This window comes from Chamaea fasciata, unplaced genomic scaffold, assembly GCF_029207755.1.
Source record: "Chamaea fasciata isolate MVZ Bird 193981 ecotype frontalis unplaced genomic scaffold, bChaFas1.0.hap1 SCAF_2, whole genome shotgun sequence".
Classification (NCBI taxonomy): Eukaryota; Metazoa; Chordata; class Aves; order Passeriformes; family Sylviidae; genus Chamaea; species Chamaea fasciata.
The window spans coordinates 84,937,245-84,956,126 of NW_027094087.1; the positions used below are offsets into that span (position 1 = coordinate 84,937,245).

The following is an 18,882-nucleotide window of genomic DNA, read 5'->3' on the forward strand; positions in this document are numbered from 1 at the left end:
AGCAAAAATGATGATCATCTCAGCCCCAGAATAAACCGCTGATGATTAGTTTGTACAACAACAAGCTAATATGCTCCTCATCTCAACATTTGTTTTGGCGAAGTGCTTTGGTCTGTGCCCGTCTTGAAAAAAAATCTTCTACCAAACTACTCCTTGAAACAAATGTATGAGGTGAGATTAAACCTTATTTCAACCTAACATATGCTTTTTTGAGACTTCTTACACAACTACAGGAAACAGAATTTTTCCAACTCACACATCAAGAAGCAGGAGAAAGATGATACTCCAATTACTGACTAAATCAAAGTCTACTTTAAGACTGTACTTTTCTACAGCCATGGTGTTCTAGGCTTATGGTATTTGATCAGGTAAAGAGGCATGACATAGCAAAAAATTCAACAGCAGTGGAACCTAAATGTTACTACATGAAGAGAATAATAGACAAAAAGGGAGAGTGTGACAGTTTCCTTAATGCTTAAAAAAACCCCAAACAACTACGGCTGTAATCCAACTGAAAGTTTACCATCATCTCCAAGAGAGTGTGAAAAAGTAGTTGTGGGTTACTTACTGAATTGCAATTAGCTTTAGACTCTCAAGGCTCTCTAGACTGTAAGGACCATTGCCTGAACCTTACTAATTAGGATTCTTGTTCCTGAAAAACCCATTTTGAAACATCAAGAGGGCTCTTTCAGCCAACTGCAGTTTTCAAGTAACATCTTCATAAATAGTTTCTCTGATTGAAAATGTTTTAATAGACAAAATCATGAAAGTGAATATTGCCTCAAATAGTATTTTGGATCTGCAGCATGGCCCGGTTTCCAACCAACATTCTATTAACCGTATCAATATGTACAAAATAATGGAAATGAAGAAATGTCTGATTATGCTAGGTTATGAATATGTTGCCTTTTGTGTAAGAGCACCACCTCTAGTATAACTAGCATGCAGGGAGTGTTTTATCATTTATTTATTTATTTATTTATTACCTCCAACAATGGAAAACCTTGGTAGTGAAACAAGATTTGAAATGTTGGCTCAAATCCAACCTTTCAGCAATTTCAGCAACCCACCTCCAAGAGCTGTTTCAAAGATGGTGCAAGGAACTTTATTAACCACACAAGGATCTGAGGTGTAGGTCTAGATCAACCCTATCCCTCATGGCTGCAAAGGCAGCCCAAGAGCAGAGCATCAGTTCAAAGGACAGCAGCTGCCAGCTAAACCCTGCTCAGACCTTCTCTAATTAAGAGCTACTTTCTTTCCAGTCTGACATTCACTTCACTCTTCTGTCTCATTTAATGAGAGACTGAATGTCCTGAATCTTGCACAGGTCAAAACAGGAAAAGTCAAAGTCATGACTTTGACACCTTGAGTCGCATCCTTGCAGCCAAACTCACAGAGAGCAACACAGAGCATGTCTACTGCAGATCCATAGGTTGACAACAGTTTCAGTCCATTCATTCCATGATCTAGGCCTTGGGAAGGCAAAAGAATGCAAGTGATGCCAGCATCCAATCTGAACCTTTGCCTCCCACTGACATTGCTTCCCCACAAAGACACACTCAGCAGGTGACAATTTGTCAGCTCCACAAAGAGGCTGTATCTCCCCCTCTCAGTCCCCCTCATAATCTGGTTAAATGTCCCCTTCTCCCACACACCAGAACCTTGATTAACAAAGACAAAAATATTAAATTTTGGCCTGAAGAATCTTCTTGTCACTCTCTGAAGCTCCCCTGAGGATTCTGAGTAAGTGAGTAACTGCAGCAAGAACAGGGAAAAGTCTTCCACAAGAAAATTCAATCGACTAATGCAAGATACAACAAATGTATTTGTGCAATGTGGAAATCCCCAAATGCAACCTCTCAGTGATGTTAAGATAAAAGGACATTTCAGCACCAGAAAGTGGCCTGCTTTCTTTTTGCTTTCCTGTCCACAGGTCACACTTAGGTGCAGATAAGTTTGTAAGTCACAAAATTTCTTCTTGATACTTCCCCACTATGAACTTCAGCAAACTCAAATAATCACAAAATCCAATTTTACCTCTTTAATATATTTGAGTACTTTTAACAGGAAAGTGTATTTTAGGCCACTAAGTTCTCCGTGCAAATTAAAACTATTTCTCTATATTCACAAGGGAAATACAATTAGCATTCTTCTTAATGAGATATTGTTTTAATTTCACTTGTCATTGCAGTATTTTTATTCCTTTAGTGCTTCTAGGAGCACAAAAATACACACAGAGGTAGGGGTGAGCATTTGTAACACACATGTCTGTTAGCTAAAAATGAAAAAGCACAGCTCTGTTTCACTTTGCAGAACGGCTTTTATCAAGTTGAACACAGCCCAGTGCCATGGAAAATGCTGAGTTTTGCTACAGGGAAGTTTGAAGTCCAACCCTGTCAGCCTCCTCTGCCACTTTGGCAGCAGAAACTGAAACAGCTTACAAATGGTCTTTACCCCAAATTAACCTTTACCCTCTTCACAAGAAATGTGCTGGGCACTTTGTGGTAAAGTTTCCTGTGCATGGGATGACTTCTCTTCTCATGACCTGGGGTTCTTACAATCCCTACACAGACATGGAGAAGCCCATGAGAACAGGAGGCATATTTTCTGCTGAGGAGTTTGAACCGGATAACACTTCTTTGAATTTGATGGTCCTTTCAACACCCTCCTAACACCTAGGAGAAAGACTCCTAGAGCAGTCTTTCATCATAACCATGAAGCTAACAATGTAGAAACATACTGCTCTAGCTAAAAAAGAAAACAAAAAAAAAACCCAAACAAACAAACAAACCAACCCACAAAAAACCCCAAGCACCCCCCTAAAACACAAAAAAAGAAGGAAAAAAACCCCAACCCAACCAACCCCCAAAACACAAATAAACAAAAAACACCAACAAAACAAAAAACACAAACAAATCCAAACCCCAACACTTTACTACCTGAAATGGAGATGAACCAGACACACATAACATTTGCTAAAGATTTCATACTGCTGTTGATTACAGATCAATGGCATTAACATATTCTCCCTCATAAAAGCAATGAGAGGGGGACCACAGACAGAGAGATAAAAGCACTGAAACGAGATCTGTAATCAGATGTTTTGGTCAAGTTTGGATTACAACAAAACGTCTAGGGAACTATCTGATCTACCTGTCTATAATGTTCATCCACTCCACAGAGTAATGTAGCATTAATTAAAGTTCGTGTATATTGGTCAAAACAGGCCAGGAATCACAGTATACTGATGGTACTGTCCCCTATGTGTGTGATGGGATCTGATAACCTGCTCTGAAGCCACTGAGCTTCACCTGGGCAACAGGACTGCACCTCAGTGTTACAGTGGAAAGTTTATTTTCTTGACACTACATTTTCCCACATGGAAGGAATGACCCATTAGGTCACAGGCACAACAAAAAATCTCTCAAGCACTCTTCATTTCCACATGGCGTTTTTCTGATTCACTGTGATTCTTACACTTACTATTTTAAATGTTTATATAAATGAAAAGTACACAACAGCAGCTTAAGATAAACCAGCAATGCATTAATTCTTTCTCTAATATATGTATTTTCAATAAGATATAACTAATTTACTCGGGATTTGAAACAGTGTCAAGTATTTAGAAAATTAAAAATAAATGTTAGTGTAGGAGTAATATTCCACAAAGGCTATTACTAAGATTTAGGCAGCATAGCAAAACTGGAGTCTTAAGCTACTAATGCAAATCTGCTGATGCATATTCCTCCATCAACACTTGTTTTGTACTTCTGAACTGTGTTTTGTTCATGTATTTCTGATCATGTAACTTTTTTTCTTACAGAGTACATGCCTACACTATGCCTAATGACTACAATACTAGATAACTTTTCAATTATTTTTTTTTTTATGTAGTTCCAGTATCTGATTCCTTTGTGCTGCTGTCATTTCTTCCTGGAAAAGAAAATTATTTGTTTACTTACACTGACCTTTCTAAATCAATGGGAGAGAGGGTTGCTGTTGGCCAAGATCCTGACTGCATGGCTCTTCTTTCTGGAGTCACGTGAACAAGTGGTGGGATGCTGGCAATTTGGAAGCATAAGCATCTAACTCCTCAGAGGCCAACAACAGCCTATGCTTCCCACCACTGTTCCCGTTTCAACGCCTTGGTGGAACAGCTGTCCCAGTGAAAGGAATCCTTTTTAGTGCCAGTACCACCCTGTGGGTAAACAGTAAGATCACCCTGTAACATACAAAGGAGGGGGTGTGCTGCTTTGGTTTCCTGCCAATTTCTCAAAATAGTTTCCTTGACAAGTTACAGGAGGCCTGTCACTAGTGGTGTCCCCCAAGGTTCAGTTCTGGGCCCACTACTGTGTAACTTACTCATCTAGGACTTGGATGAAGAGGCAGAACCTCCTCAGTAGTAGTGACACAGTAGTGTCACTAAGCTGGTGACACTTAGTGACACAAAGCTGGGAGAAGTGGCTGATACCACAGAGTGCTCTGCAGCCCTTTAGAAAGACTTCAGTAGGCTGGAGGGATGGGCAGAGAAGAACCATATGAAATTCAACAAAAGCAAATGCAGTCCTGCATCTCGTGAGGAACAAACCTGGGCACCAGCACAGGCTGGGGACTGACCTGCTGGGGAGCAGCTCTGTAGAGAATGACCAGGGGGTCCTGGTGGACAACAAGCTGTCCATGAGAAAGCAGTGTGGCCTTGGGGCCGACAAGGTCAATGGTGTCCTCAGGACCATCAGGAAGAGCATTGGCAGCAGGTCAAGGGAGGTGATCCTGCCTCTCTGCTCAGTCCTGGCAAGGTCACATCTGCAGTGCTGTGCCCAGTTCTGGGATCCTCAGAGCCAGAGAGACATGGGGCTCCTGGAGCAAGCCCAGAGAGGGCAATAAAGGTGATTAAGAAACAGGAGCATCTCTCTTATGAGGAATGGCTGAGAAGGCTGGGCCTGTTCAGCCTTGGGAAGAGACTGAGAGGGGACTTCATCAATGTATACAAGTATCTGAAGGGAGGGTGTGAAGAGGATGGAGCCAGGCCCTTCTCATTGGTGCCAAGCAATACAAGACACAACAGGTAGAAACTGATGCCCAGGAAGTTCAACCTGAATATGAGGAAAAACTTCTTTACTATGCAGGTGACAGCACTGGAACAGATTGCACAGAGAGGGTTGGAGTTTCCCTCTCTGGGGATATTCAAGAACTGTCTCGACACAATCCTGTGCCACGTGCTCTGGGATGACCCTGCTTGAGCAGGAGGTTGGACCAGACATCCTACTGTAGTCCCTTCCAACCTGACCCATTCTGTGATTAACTTGTAGCAGAGCAACTGAAACCCAACCATGTAGGAATCATGATATGAATCGATGATCATCAATCACTTTAAAACATACTGGAATAATATTTGGAATATATTGAAACTGGCTCTATTTGGCTGCTAAATTAAAAAAAGCCCACACCAGTAACACAAAACTGGAATAAATAAAGAACACAAGATACAAAGAAAATAGATAAGTGGCTTGACTATCCTTGAAGTGTCATAAGAGGAAATCAAACCTAATGTCACTGACATATTTCTATGAATTTCATTACAAATCAATATCTAAGATCAATAGCTTTCTATTGGAACACCATATTTCAACAATTGTTCCATACTTGTAAAAATTCCTGTGAGTTTCCCCAGCTTTGACTATCAGCCTTACCAAAATGCTTTATTCTTTGTTGAGGTGTGATTGAGCAACACAGCTATTCGAGAAAATAAATGTCTTGTAGTAGATAATACAATGTTAGCTCTGAGACAGAAACAACAAAAAGTAAAGTTTCGTAAGAGTAACAAAAGGTATTTCAAATGCTGACAGTTTTCACATGTAAGATGAACAGACATATAAACACATGAGGATAAAGAAAAATGTTGCAGCTACTTATTTCAAAGGTTCATGTCTCCTCACGCCAACATATAAGAGGTTAAAATGCTCCATTCAGACAGAAGGTAACAAGTACTTGTGTAACTGCAGCATGTGTTGTATACATACTTTATTTTGCCATAACAGTCCTTTCTTTCACTCTCAGCCACTAACAGACCAGATGCAATAAACAATTCAGTCCAAAATTCCAAGAATTCAAAGAATATAAAGATTCCTATAGGGTATGGCCAGGGATTTCTGGAGTACAGGGCTTTTAGAAGCAATTTTCAAGTAACCGCAATCTACTGGTTTGTTTTCAGCAGCTAGTACTGATCAATCTTTAGAACTGAAGCAGTATAGTGGCCTTCAAAAATTTATTAAAAAAAAAATAACTGCTGCAGGGATGATAGCAACTATCACAAAAAAAAGATATAAATGGTATGCAAAGACAAAAGCTGTATATTAATGCTGAGCACCTTGCAGCCCTCAGTGCTCAAAAATATGAATTTAAATGTCAGAGTTTTGTCAATTCTCCAAGCACTTATGTGACTTCTAAAACCGATATGTTACTATGGGGCAAGTTTACCTGAATTTCACTTTTTTAAAAGCAAATTTTGCATGAATATAAAAAATCCTGATAATGTGAATGATGTATCCCAAATTACTTTCCTTTCTTAATTTCATGACTAACTCACTCTCATGACTGATATATTTGACTCCCTACTTTTGCACGTTAAGGCAAGCCACAATGACGCCGACTTTTGCTAACTTCTGTTGCCTCCCACCACACTTTATCAGAAATTCATAAGCATGCTTCCTACCTCAGCAGTCAAACCTCCAAGGTTTGCAAGGCAGCAGAAATGATCATTTTGCCCACAGCTATCTGTCTTGCTCTTTAGGCCCAGATGAGAGCAGGTAGCTACATTTCAGCCACAGTGCATTTACAGTCCATCACCTCACCAAAGCCACTTTCAGCAACAGGTTAAACAAAGCTACTGAACTGCATCACAGTGTGGGCATATGTTCCTACATCCACCATTTCTGCTGGAGAGGCAGTACCTTCCGGCCAAAGGGTGGGACCAAAAGCTGGATATAAAGACTGGGTCAGAACAAAAGCTTAATCAAGCCTGGAGTCTTCTCTGAGAGCAGGCAATGCTGGAGACAGAGAAAACCAGTATGATGAGCCACACTGGTATTCTTGCAGCATCTCATGTTTGCTCTCCCATATTCAGCTGACAAGCATCCTGAGAACCTCTGAGCTGGGCACCACACCCAGATGTCCACATTTAAGGTCTGGAGGCAACACAACAGTGTGTTACCAGTGTCCCTTGCTGGTCCTTTCAGCTCTGTTACCCTGTAGATACCACACTGCCATCGCCAGTGACTGGCCAGAAGCCTTGCAGCAGGGCTTGCAAACGCTGAGCATTTAGGTTTTTCAGGCTTGCTTTATTTGAACTTCTGTTGACCTGCCTGCAACTTTGTTTTAGCCAGCAATTAAACTTCATTCAGCTGTGACAACATTTTTTTCCAACTGCACAGTTGGAAATCAGTCTATGGCTGATTTGTTTTTATTTTTGTTTATATTTGCATGGTATCATCATCATTTTACAACTCAACACAATGATTTAGTGTAGAAAAATAAAGGCCTGGTATGATAGCAGAGGCCTTCAGACTTGGAGACATAGGATAGAATAGAAGCATGGGATAAAAAGAGAGAGGGTACAAAGCTGGCACTTGGAGGGCCTGTGGCTATAGCTCACCCATGGTCACTTAAAGAACTGTAGACTTAAGGCTGGGCAAAATTGGTTCTAGAGTGATCAGTTGTATGTATGGTATCACATACAGTAAATCTGGACATAATTTGGAGCTGCAGACCAATGAGAAAAGAGACAAGTTTAAAAGCTTGTCAGCAAATATAAAAATGCCCCTAAGTGGATCCTGGAGTGGAGAAGAAGAAACAATCAACATGAACATCATATTCCTCAGATATTTAGACCCTTCAGTATCTGAAGTCCTTTGGATGCTGACAACTGCTGAAATGCCTCCACATACCCATCACCAGAATGAAACCACCTTACAGTCCAGAGGGGGAGGAAAAACGTGAGCATTACAGCATGATAGAAGCAGACTCTTTATGTGTTCAATGAATTTAACTGCATAGTTACTTATTAAGACTTTCCCCTATACAGAAGCATTATTTCTTTTCCAGTAATTATTGGATCCAGCCAAGTAATGATTCCTGGATCAGGCTGTAACAACTTTTAATTATAAAAACAACTACTGGTCTTTAGATATAACATGGGTTTCATCTTTGCACTTTTATATAAAAAAGATTCTGAGTGTAATAGCACATATGTAGAATTTTGTGCCATTCTTCACTGTTTACATGTACTAGCAGATGCTGTGGTCCCGTGCTTTATGAAATAATTTCTTCAACAGTTAGGAGCACTAATTTTACTGTTTCCAGCCTTTTTAGGTCCTGCAGATCTCCTCTCTACTCTACAGCTTCATTTACTGAGTTATTATAGACTAAAGATGCAAGAATGAGAGCTAGCCATAAGAGGCTAGCCAGGACAGTTTGTGATCATTTGGATAATTTCCACATAACAAGCACAATATATCTGCTTCCACTGAAAACAGAGTATGATTGTCTGCCCACAGAAATAACACTGTGAATCACAGACATCACTGTAATACATCTTTGTCAAATAATTTTTTTAAAACAGCAAACGTCACAAAACTCAACTTTTTAACTTTTAGAAGTGAAATAAGCTAGAACTGCTTGACAAAACTAAATAGGACATTATTAAACTCAGTTATCAATAGCTTTCAATCTTTCCTGATTCGAAAACGCCCTGAAAATTTTCCAGTGTAAGAACAAGCTAATTTAAAGCTACTGATCGTGGGCTGTATTCCTCAGTCACTTCCCACCAACTTTATTTGCATAGTTCATGGACAATTTAAAATCATCAATTTAAACATTCTAAGAACTAAACAGTTGTTTCCATCTGCTCAGAACTACACAAAATATTCACCTAACATTCTAAATTTTTCCATGTTTGGTCTCAATTTAGAAGCAAATTTGTATTTGGAAAGTGTGTGCAAATGTCTTTCTGGGTATTTTCCAGTTATGAAAAGGCAAAGTCTATTAATAACTTTCTCTATTCAATTAAGAAAGAAAAAAAGAGAAAGCAATCTTTTTTCAAGAATGCAATCTTTTTTCAACAAAGAAAAGTGTAACTGAAACCCTACAGGGCAAATAGTTCTTCATAAAGTATACAGTTACAAACAATTAGTACATTTGCTAATCCAAAACAAAGTGAGTTAGAAAGAAAACAGTCAGTCTGGCATTACCTATGTGGAAGAAGTCAAGAACCACTGGTTGAAATCAAGGAGAGTAGCCTTGACCTTTTAATACTGAAGCAACAACCATGTCAAGGCCCTGTGAAAACCCAGCTACAAAAGGATTATGCAGAAAAAGTGGTATTAGTGTGCATCCAACGAACACTCTGTTAATTCTTCTATTCTGAGTATCTCTGTGGCTCTGGGGTAATACAGACAAGACCTTTAAGGAGCACTCTACAGGCAACAAGCTACTAAAGTCCATCCTTATGTTGGCTATGAAATCATCTGAGTGCTAGAGAACGTCAGGTATGCAGCCTCAGTTCACAATAAAGACAGTAAGAGTCACAAAAATAGTGTCCTTTGTCCTTCATTTACACTCTGCAATTTATTACGTGACCTAAGCCCCAAAAATTGTTTAACTAATTTAAATGATTGGTACCATAAATTACAACCTTGCAAATGATGGAGTATTTTCAGAGATCCAGAGGGGGTGAAAAGGTATAGAGGTTTGACTGTACAGTCAGGTAGAAGATGCAAAAGTTAACATATTTGTTAACATTTGCATAAAAGCATATGTCATGAAACTGCAGCTGGACCTGTCTTGTACAACTGCAGATAAAATGAGATTGCCTTGGAGTGGACAACAGCAGCATCCAAATAATTAGAGTTTAAACATACTCATTTTTTTTCTCCCCAGCAACAGTCCCCAGGCCCATCTGCATAAGTAAGAATAGAATTTGCAAACACTTATCCAAATGGATTTTCCTAATGCATCCTGTCATGTTATACAAGGATTCCTTAATGTGCCATGATTACAGCTCAGAATGCAGGATTCAACAGGGCAAAATATCCTGTGAATTTCTCCTCAGTTCTAGGAAACCAGTGACTAGGTGGTAATTACTTTGTCTGTTTTCCAGGCACTTTTACAAACGAAAATCCTTTCAGTTCCCACGTCCAGATTTTCCTTTTTGATCACAGTTATGGAAAGTGACCTCAGGACAAGAGATATCTTACTCCTTTTGTGCGAAATGACTTCAAAGCCAAAACATTAAGCTACAATATGCCAGTGTCATCTCTGTAGTGATGGATGCAGCTGGACATAGAAGAGATCATTCCTATTCTGTGAGGCTCCTATTTAGCAAACTGATTTAGTCTAGTCCAATGAAAGATGTTTTGTAATGGATGCCAAGTACTTATTGGTACTCACTGGTGCTCCTGGGGAAGGGGAAGAAGTACAGTTATTAAACAAGACCCACAAGAGAGGCACCAGATGACTGGAGGTTTGCTGGGACAGTTACAAACTGCTTTAAGACTTGCAGAAAAATCATGAGACGTTTTTTGTCTGCACTTGCCTCTTCTCTTCACTGCATAGTAAGATACCCAAACTCTCAATTACAAACAAGCTGGAGTACAACCAAGTGCATTTCTCCAACTCCTCAAGTTGAATAAATATCAACAAACACAGAGTAAAACACAATCAACTGAAACCACTCATTCCCAGCGCTCAGGGCATGTTTTGCCCTTCCATATCCATAACCACTTCCCCTCAGCTTGACTTTTGCTCTCAGAAGAGCTTCCTTTTCTTTCAAAACCTTCTCCTTTCATTTTTTTTTCTCCTTCCATATCAAATATCTGAAAGCATTTCTCTCCCAGCCTTCCTTCTCAAAGAAATAGAAGACTGCGTGTGGCAGGGTTGACTTCATAACTATTACTTAACGCATCAAAGCAAAAGGGTAAACACATATAACCCATTGTTTGAGGATAAAATGCGCCAACAGGCACCACACAAAACAATGCTGATTTGTCATGCTTTGAATCCAAATTAGAAAAAGCTTTTCTTCTAGTAGTATATGTTTTTCAAAGGTGATTCATGGAGAAATATCAGGAAATTACTAAAGTTTTTTATTATTATTAAAGTAAGTGAAGTTCAGAAACTAAATGCTACTTGTAAAACTATTGATATGTGCCACATGTCTTAAATATTCACAAAAGATTTTTTTTTCAGAATTTATCTTCAACAGCCATTTAAGTACACAGTCAAAAAACGCATCCTTGAATTAGCAAGGATGAGCAAAGAGTTCATGTTTGATAGTGCATCATTGTTGACTTTGAAAATTTTGTATTATCCCCCACCTTATTGTTAAAAATATGTAAAATGCCCTTAAAATCTAATTTCTATTTTTATCCAGTTCATACTTCTACGGCCTATGAACTACAAAACAATAACAAAATAAAGCAGTGATGGCTTTCTTTCTTTTTCAGTAGCAACAGAAACATTGAAATCACTATGCTGACAAATAGCTGCAATTCTATGCCAAGTTTAAACCTTGTTAGACTGTCATGTGAAGATACTCATAACTCTTCTACTAAAATGTTAAAAAAAATACAATGAAAAAAATTCAGAGCAGCAAACTAAGCTATGTATACATTTATTTAAACAATTAGAAAATAAGACTTATTTTTTTCCCAATAACAGTGGATGGTGGATTTTGCTGTATAATATGGCATTGCACAAAAGAGTTTGTAGTCTGACTGTTTACCATCTTTTCTGTATTTCCACTACCAACAGATTACTACCATGACATTTAAATCACTAATTTGACATCTTTCAAATTGTTTTTTACATCTTCTTTTCTAAAGTGGTTACTTTAATTCTGTAAGGAAGCTGTTAACTTTTTTTTCCTTTCTTAAAGTTTATTAAATCTCCTTCATAGTAGAATTATAGAGTTCCTGCATTAACCTGGGATAATGCATTTAAAAACCAGAATAGACAGACTCTCCCAGTAACTTAAGAAATAAAGCAGTAGAAAAATATTTTGCGTGTTTTCCTTTAATTTCTGTGGCAGTTTAGCTAGGGAGAAAGTTTCCCTTCTCTCTACATTGAAGAGAAAGTCTTTGCTCTCTGCCTCAAACCAAAATGAAAGCCTTTAAAAAAGGAAAATCAAAGCTAGTTCACACTTGTTGCTTTGCCTCCCACGACCCATAAAAACCATGGTTGGTGCCTTATGGGTTCAGTTTGAAAAGTCGGGTCTTGTTCATCTAGTACTAACAGTCTTCACTGAAGACTAAGGGACCTGTCACATTTATTAGGTAGAGTCTGGGTCATCTTATAGGATGGGATTAACAAACAATAAGAGTGCCAACTAAATAACAAGAAAAATACCTCAGGGTGGAGATCTACAAGTTTCTGAAAAATCACAGAATCATTGCAATAGGTTGGAAAAGACTATTAAGATCCAGTCCAACTACTAACCCCAGCAGTGCCGAGTCCACCACTAAATCATGCCCCCCAAGTGCCACATGTACAAGTCTCTTAAATACCTCCAGGGATGGTGACTCAACCACTTCCTTGGGCAGTTTGTTTCAGAGCTTGACAACCCTTCTAATTAAGAAATTTCTCCTAATATCGAATCTAAGCCTCCCCCTGCACAACTTGAGGCTGTTTCCTCTTGTCTTGTCACTTATCACTTGAGAGGAGAGGCCAACCCCCACCTGGCTACAGCCTCTTTTCAGGAGGCTGTAGAGAATGATAAGGTCTCCCCTGAGCCTCCTTTTCTCCAGGCTAAACAGCCACAGCTCCCTCAGCTGCTTCTCATAGGACCTGTGCTCCAGACCCTTCTTCAGCTCCATTGCCCTTCTCTGGATGTGTTCAGCCCCTCAATGTTCCTACTGAATTGAGGGGCCCAGAAATGAACATAGGATTTGAGGTGCAGCCTCACCAGTGCCAAGTACAGGGGGACAATCACTGCCCTGGTCCTGCTGGCCACACTATTGCTGATACAGGCCAGGTCACCATTGGCCTTCTTGGCCACCTGGGCACACACAGGCTCATGTTCAGCTGCTGTGGACCAGCACCCCCAGGTCCTTTTCCACTGGGGAGCTTCCCAGCCACTCTGCTCCCAGCCTGTAGCATTGCCTGGGGCTGTTGTGACCCAATGGCAGGACCTGCCACTTCACCTTGATGAACCTCAAACTTTTGGCCTTGGCCCATCAATCCCACTATCCCAAGATGCTTCCAGGACACTACACTAAACGTATATATGTACGCAACTGGAGTTTCCTCCACACAACTGTTTTTCTCTACACCTCCACTTTGAATGTTTGACAGTATTTGGCAGCTGCCTGGGACAGCTCCAAAACCCACCTTGTCTCAGATCACAGCAGATTTGACTGAAGGAAAGCCTCCAAAGTGAGCCTGCACAACCACAAGTGAAAATGCCTCCCCTTAGAAACACCAGATCAACGTTCAAAAGTCCCAGTAAAAATAGCTCGGTGTTAATTACTGAGTAGCATTTTTAAAACTCTTTCTTTGCTCATGTTAAAATGGAGAAAAGGCAAAAGTTTCATTTCAGACAGCTTATTATTAAAATAAGAAAAACTATAAAAAATAAGAAAAATAATACTGTTTTCAAAGACAGTATGCTCCTACAAGGGTCTGCGCTGTAATACGTCTTTCAGATTATCTTATCTTCCCATTCTGGACATTTCTGGGGTTAAAATTTAGCAGGAACTTCATTAAGTGTAGGGGTTTTCTTATATAGAAATTACAGATCAACCTTGAACATAAGTATTCCACAAGGTATATATTCTTATTTCAAAACAAAATCAACATAAACACATTTCAAGAATAAATTATCTCTATCATGTTTGACTACAAACCCTCAAAATACCTTGGAAAATTTTATATTTAGTTTTTATAGCATGTATTTTATCCTAACAGCAAACATACTATTAAAAATATCACAACAGAATATGCAAATGAGTTGAAACAACCTTCTCTCTTGTACTGTGCACAGAGTTCACTAGATCACACAGTTTTGCTGTAGAAAAATATTTAGGTTTTTATTACTCTTTAAGAATCTGTGTTAACAAAGTGTAAGGACAGTGCTTACCTTGATTAAAGGCTATGCTATGAAAAGGTTAAGCAAGGGGTAGAGTCTTTGGATGGGTTTCACTTCACTGAACTGTACTGTAGTTAAGCAAAAAAGGCAACTAGATAGAATTGAGTAGGGAAGGATAGGAATCTTCAAAAGGTCATTTTTTTCTAACTTGCAAACAGCTATCTTAAGAGACTATGAAACAAGATTAAATTTGCATTCTAGCATCTCATGTTTAGTAATGATACACAACAGTAGATTGTGCTTATTTGATCCCCTACCATCCCCCTAAACCCCCATTCCTACACAAAAAGAATCTGGGTTTGCTGGAAATTCTTCTGTTTCTTCTTCTTCCCCAATATGACTGTGAGATATCTTTTTCCTGAAATTTAGAAGTGGGTTCCCTCAGACTTATAATCTTTTCTTTTCCAGAAACATCTTCAAGTGATGTGCTTCCAGTTTTTCTGGGCATCTTTTTAAGTGACAGCCATGCAGGCCTGAGATGCTCCAAGTGTTGTCTCTCAGGAAGAGGCTTAGACAGATTTTCGAAATAAACCCCCAGTTTACTAGCCAGAAAAACATGACGTGGAGGTAAATAAAACCTAGAATACAGGGGGAAAAAAAGCCATATATAAACTGGGACAGAAACTAAATCTAAGGTAGTTGACCATGACTCTAATAAAAAATAAACCTGAAAGAGTTTATAAACAAACCTGAAATAAACATGACACATTTTCACACTTATCTTCTCAATTCTCCCCTCCCTGTCATCCCTCCTCTTGGACTGTCATTCAAAGCACTCTGTCTCCAACAGAACAAACCCCTTCCAAACTACTGACAATTCGGTGCATAAGCAGAGTTCTTCTTCACTGTGGCAACTTGCCAAGTAAGGACTGTGAGATCATCATACAACTGTTTTTACCACAGAACAATAACAACTTAGTACCACTATACAATAATTAATTACAAAGCAGAATGGAAAATAAAAGAGAAGCCATACTACTCTCTCCTGATATACTTCTCGGCACTTAAAAACCTCAGAATCCCAGGCTGAGCCCATATTAATGAACAAATAACTAGAGAACTAAACATCTTGCTGCCAGAAGTACATTAAAAATGTTTCTTGCTGTGGTATTTTCCTCCTGCTATTTTATGAAGATTTCTGGTAAAGACCAACCTGAACAATATCTTAACAGCTGACAAAGCCAATTAGAGCAACTCAGGATTTGCAACAGAGCAGAAAGCACATTACTCACCCTCGCTCAAAACATTCAACTCCTTTTTGAACCCAGTGTTGGGACAAACCAGCATCCAGGGAAAAGGCAGCTCTCCACTAACATACAGTTTTAAGTTTCAGTGTTTGTCAGACTAAGGAGGTATCTGGGGCAAGGGCTGTCACTGACTGTAAGTGCTGCACCCATCACTTGTCACTACAGGCACACCAGGGATCTACAGCCACAGTTTTCACTTCAGAGCAAGCTTTTCTCTCAGTGGTCATGAGTTTGCTGTCCAGCAGTCAGCTTCTAAATGTATCTTTGTCACAGGCTAAGCTTAACACGCCTTTGTCCAGCCCTACAAATTCACTCAAAGCCTGATTTATCACAGAGCTTTCCCTGTGCCATGCAGGGGATCTGCAGGGCAATACAGCAGGCAGCTAGCATCATGCTCTGTAGGAGTTACCAAAAAGCACAAGCTGCCAAACAGCCCAAGTCCAAAGAATACAAGCAATCATTGACTTTCATAAATCCTTAAACTTGTCCTTAGCTGTACATAAAGCATTCTCCTACTGACTACTGTCATATATTATGCAATTATTACTATGCATTCTATGTTGGTTAAATATTTTATCCACGTGCTAGGTGAATGCACAAACTCGACCAGTAAGACATGCCATATATTCAGTTCACTTCACCTCTAAATCACACAAGTAGACACTTCTTTTTTGGTATCATAATCCTCCTACAACACCATAATGTTGCACAGAGTCCTGTATTAGTCCTCTGATGGTCGGCAGACATCCTGCTTGGTGGCTATCACCTAGAAGATATCAGCCACATTTCAAAGCTCCCCACAACTCCAGCAGCAGAGCTGTGGCAATTATGTTTCCCATTTTACCAGTCTTACTGACATATCCAACACAGCTGTCTCAGACTCCTCTTGTAACATAAGTACTTTGATTATCCCTGCAGTTTTTCACAGAATGGTTTGGGTTGGAACGGACCTTAAAGACCAAATAAACCTGCCATGGGCAGGGACACTTTCCACTAGACCAGGTTGTTCAGAGTGCCATCCAACCTGGCTTTGAACATTCCCAGGGATGGGGCATCACCAGCTTCTTTGGGCAACCTGTTCCAATGTCTCACCACTCACACAACAAAAAATTACTTCTTCATATCTAATCTAAATCTACTCCCTTTCCGTTTTCTCTGCCTCTATTACATACTCAGGTGACGTTTCTCAGATACTGCAAGAAGTGTTGCCCACTTATTCTATATCAGGTCCCAGTCCAGATGCTCCCAGCTGAGTTGCCCTCAACTGGAAATATCTCTTTTTGACACTCGCCTGTACCCCATACATAATTTTCAGGATGGTGTCAAACTGACAGACTAAAGACAAACTTGAACCCACTTACCCTCATATAGGCCTTTCTCCTTCAAAATCTTCCATTGCTGAACTCCCTCTTCACAGGAAAAGTTGGTGCATTACTTCCTAAGCTGAGGCTGCAGCACCATCCAGTTTCAGGCTTTCAGCACTAATGCCAGAGTCAGGTGCCCAGGCTCTGTTAACAGTCAAGACAGAAAGCAGGAGTTGGGTGCCTAATTAAAAATCTGTCTCTTTCCACTGATTACATAAGAGCTGAGACTGTCATACTGCTAATTTTGACACCAAGGTTAAACTGGGTAAGAGAATTCATGACAACCTGTGGCCTGACACTTTGCTGGGTTGAATTCCATCCCTTTTGTATTATCTAACTGTCCAATTAATTGTATAGTCACTCCAACTAAAACTGTGCACTAGAAACTAATGTCCTCCTCCCATCTGCAGGTTTCAACAGCCTGCTTTCAATACAGCATGCCAACAATATCAGCTCCAGGAAAAAAACCAAACCAAAACAAACAAAAAAGCCTCAAGAAAACTAAACAAGTCAACATCACATATATCTACCTCCTTCTGTCTCTCCTGTGTCAGTTATTTGGGTGCATTTACAGTTCTTACACTAACCTTTCTCCACCTTGAGCAGTATTTTTGATGCAGCACCATGTAAAATGGCTCAGTACAATCCAGAGAGACCATATCTAGCCCATTTACTTTTCTAGAAAACCTACTTTCTTATTAAAAAAAGATACTAGGCCAGTTTGACATGACCTATCTTAGAAAAATAGATTGTGTTTCACCCTCCCTCCACTCAACTCCCATGTCTTTAATTATTTATTCCTTAAAAAAAAATCTGAGGTTATTAGAGTCAAGTTAACAAGCCTGAAGTTGCCTAGATCATATTTTCTATATATATAAAATTCAATAGTATGAATTGAACTTAAAACTCTAAAAAAAATCTTAGTAATGGATCTATATTTCACACAAAAAAGGTACCTTTAAAAAATTCCCAAATTGGAAACTCCCAATGGAGCAAGTTAAAAAGCCATTCTGACAGAGAGAAAGTCTGACTGATTTTAAAATATGAGAGATGCAAAAAGTGTATGCTTTTTCTCAGAAATGTAAAATTATGAGTAAAACACCCAAGATTTTCTGAAACGTCCTGAGACCACAAAACCACAGGATATAGCTAAAGCTCTTGTATAACTTCGTATGTGTTGGACTCAATGATCTTGGGGGTCTTCTCCGGTCTTAACGATTCTACAGGAAATCCCAGTGCAAATCTGAAATGTTTGTGGGATTCTGTTAAACAAGCCTCCAAGAGTTGCACAGTACTTTAAATTCTCATTATTCACTACAATTTCTTATATTCACAAACAGTTGAATACGTTCATGAAGGAGTTTTGATTACTTGGGTCACTCAAACGTGCAAAATCTGGAAAAGTTTCTGTTATAAGGCATGATGATTTTCTTGATAATATTCAAAGGCTTTTTAAAAGAATAAATACACTATTCATTTCAAGAAAACTGTTAACATTCTGTAAGAAAGGGTTTTTTGTTTTTCTTCCTCTACTGGTTGTTTTAGCATTTTGGTATCTCTACCAGCTTGACATAAAAATGCCAAAAAACAAAACAAAACAAAAAAAGCCCTTAAAAGCACAAAACATTTCCTTAGTCTGCAATTTTAAGCTCTTCTTCTGACCCACATTTGCATTTCACTGCCTTGAGCTGAAAGTAACCATCTTGTTAAAAGGTAATATTTGTATATGTTGCCTCCTTCAGACAAAATTGGCCTGAATTTTAATATACTTAATTACTGATTCATTCTTCAAACAGCAAAAGTGTGAGTTGTGCATCTTGGTGCTTTAGAAGTAGGTTTGTAGCTGCCTGCACATGTCACACAATAGCCAAAATAGGCAAGCAGTTAAGATTTCTTCTGGGTATCATAGCTAAAAATGTCTAATTGTGCTAAATTAACAGCTATGGGGCATCCAATAGGAGGGGTAGAAGTGGGAGGGAAGGCAACAATATCTTCTTTTTGGTGACCAGAGACAGAATTCCAAGGGAATGGCATGAAGCTGTGTTGATAAGGTTAGGTAAGGTATTAGGAAAATATTCTTTGCCCAGAAGGTGGTTGGGCACTGGAACAGGCTCCCCAGGACAGTGGTCATAGC

At 39.3% G+C, this 18,882-nt stretch overlaps 1 protein-coding gene across 12 annotated transcripts in view; it reads right to left on the minus strand.

Moving 5' to 3' along the window:
* Positions 1–18,882, minus strand: part of INPP4A (inositol polyphosphate-4-phosphatase type I A) — a 113,491-nt gene that overhangs the window by 48,965 nt on the left and 45,644 nt on the right. For 11 of the 12 annotated variants that reach the window (XM_066176562.1, XM_066176559.1, XM_066176561.1 and 8 more), the window contains exon 3: positions 16,746–16,892. The exons of the other annotated variant lie outside the window; for it this stretch is intronic. The gene's annotated coding sequence lies outside the window, so the exon portion shown is untranslated. The remainder of the gene's footprint in view (positions 1–16,745; positions 16,893–18,882) is intronic. 12 annotated transcript variants of the gene reach the window in all.